Source organism: Notothenia coriiceps, unplaced genomic scaffold (assembly GCF_000735185.1).
Source record: "Notothenia coriiceps isolate Sejong01 unplaced genomic scaffold, NC01 NC01_scaffold00016951, whole genome shotgun sequence".
Lineage (NCBI taxonomy): Eukaryota > Metazoa > Chordata > Actinopteri > Perciformes > Nototheniidae > Notothenia > Notothenia coriiceps.
Window position 1 is genome coordinate 1 of NW_011349652.1, and position 2,171 is coordinate 2,171.

General features: G+C 44.2%; 1 long non-coding RNA gene across 1 annotated transcript; it reads right to left on the reverse strand.

Moving 5' to 3' along the window:
• Positions 1–1,176: 1,176 nt before the first annotated feature.
• LOC104949951 (uncharacterized) lies at positions 1,177–1,782 on the reverse strand. The gene is made up of 3 exons (XR_798863.1): positions 1,609–1,782; positions 1,412–1,522; positions 1,177–1,259 (listed from the first exon to the last, which is right to left on the reverse strand). It is a non-coding gene; the product is annotated as an uncharacterized lncRNA (long non-coding RNA).
• Between the last annotated feature and the right edge of the window lie 389 nt (positions 1,783–2,171).

Below are 2,171 nucleotides of genomic sequence, written 5' to 3' on the forward strand. Positions count from 1 at the left end.
AAACATACTTTTAACTTGTGTGTGGTAGCCTGAGGCGGGAAGATGGACTCAGGGACAAAGGGCCATAAAGGGGGATGGGTGTGTGCGGGCTGCAAGATGTGAAATAAGATCAGGTTCGTACCGGACACTAAGAGGTGTCTGGTTTTCGTCAAACTAAAAGAGACTTTTGGTTTCCGGGTTTCTTCTGCTGTGTCGCACTGATTGGGGGCGACCAGGCCATGTGTTGGTCTCTCCCAATAAGATGACCTCTGGGGGAAATCACGCACACACCTCCTCCTGTGTTTTACTATGAAAGCCTGTGTTTTCCTTGGGTTCGACCTCTTTTTCTTCAGGCTGACCAGAGGGTAGGACAGGAGAAAGAGCAGGAAGTACTTCCTTTGTATTTGTATTGTTACCTTGTATAATTAAAACAAGATTATTGTTTAACTTGTATTCTGGTGTTTCTTAATCCCTTCCTTTGTACGAATTTACCCAGCTTACCAAACGACACGCGGAGACGAGGTTGGTTTTAAACATCTTCTAAATCTCCAACACTCGTGCATGTTGAGTCTGGATCTCTGGATCTGCTACGGTTACGGCTCTGAGTCCGCACGAGTCTGCAGGAAGTTTCACTGATCCGCGTCCCCTGAGCCAAACGATCATTTCTGGCAGCTATCCTACTTGCTAAAGGCAGATGGACTTTGGTACGTTGTAATGTGATTTTACATGTTATAAGGAGAGTAGCGAGTGGAGCAAGTTATAGATTTAATTTGTTTGCCACCAGGTGTAAGACTCAAAGGACTCGGGTTAACGGAGAGGGGAGACTCGTCACTCCCAGGTCATTACTAGGATCCGGGTTAATGATCCGGATGAATCAGGACTCAACCATTTCTACCCCCTATTGAAAATCTGAAATCAGATCGCTCAGTAATTCTGCAAAGCTGCGTGTGCATTAATGTTAGAATCCTGATAACAAAGATTTTACAGGGGAGTGAAGTGATATGTTTAACAACACAGTGGTTCATTTTTCTTTCATAAGACTGATCATGTCTAAGTTCAATCTATGGGCTTTTTATCGCACCATTATCATGTCCAACATTACACTTTTTACAAAGCCTGTTTTCATTATGAAACATTCCTCTACGGAGGACCCAGGCCACAGTCTTACAAGAAGAGGAGAAGATAGCAAGCATAGGAACAGAAGTCTTACCTTCATCTACTGAGACGTATATCTGGTTCTCCTCCATTTCAATCTGAGTAGAACCTGAGCCGTCACCTTTCTGAGATAGTAGAGGGAAGCACAGAGGGGAAAAACAGGCAGACAATGTATACAAAGTTATTTATATACTAGCTAGAAAATATGGGTACTTATGGCCTCAGTTAAAAATGATTAAGGCACTAACACATGTTATCATTTGGGTTTGGCTCTAACCTGAAACGTGCTGGGACAAAGTTTTTCGACCCACTCCACGCAATCATCTTTGAGCACAGCAAACACCATGGTCCTGTCCCGCGTCTCCACACAAAATGCTGACATGTTCTCCTGCAAACAGCACAGACAGTGGCTTTAAGGATGTATTTCAATAACACTGATACATGCAAACATTATACACCATCAGAGAGGCTGACCATGGGACAGGCCTCAGCGTTGGGGGGGAGTCTGAGGACACTGATCAGCGCGGACAGTTGGACCACCTTCAGCTTCCTGTCCCCATGAGGCTGGTGGTGTCTCCCGACACCAGCCACATGTTCGCCTCCAGCACCTGCAGGACAGACAATGTTCAAACAGACCCAGGATTACTATATTAACCTCTTAAGTACGAGGGTCCCCCCAGTGGACCCCCCCCACCGTTTTTTTACGAGACTATGTCTCAGGGCTTCTTAACATTTATGAAACTATTAATGTTCCATACCCTTTAACGATAAGAAACTCAGCTAACTAACAATACGAACCATTTTTAGCTAAAAGAAACACAAGAGTAATACCAAGCCTTTGAATTAGCATGGAGCGAAAAAATGCTAACTAATGCTAACGGACTTTTGCACAGCACTCACGGTAGCAATGTGCTTATTACTTATCGTCATTGCACAAACAAGATATCTGATTAAAGCTGAGACTCCACAGATTCCACACATGTAATGTCATCACTGTAGGACCCCGAATTGCGGAGCTATCAGCCAGAAAAGAGAAA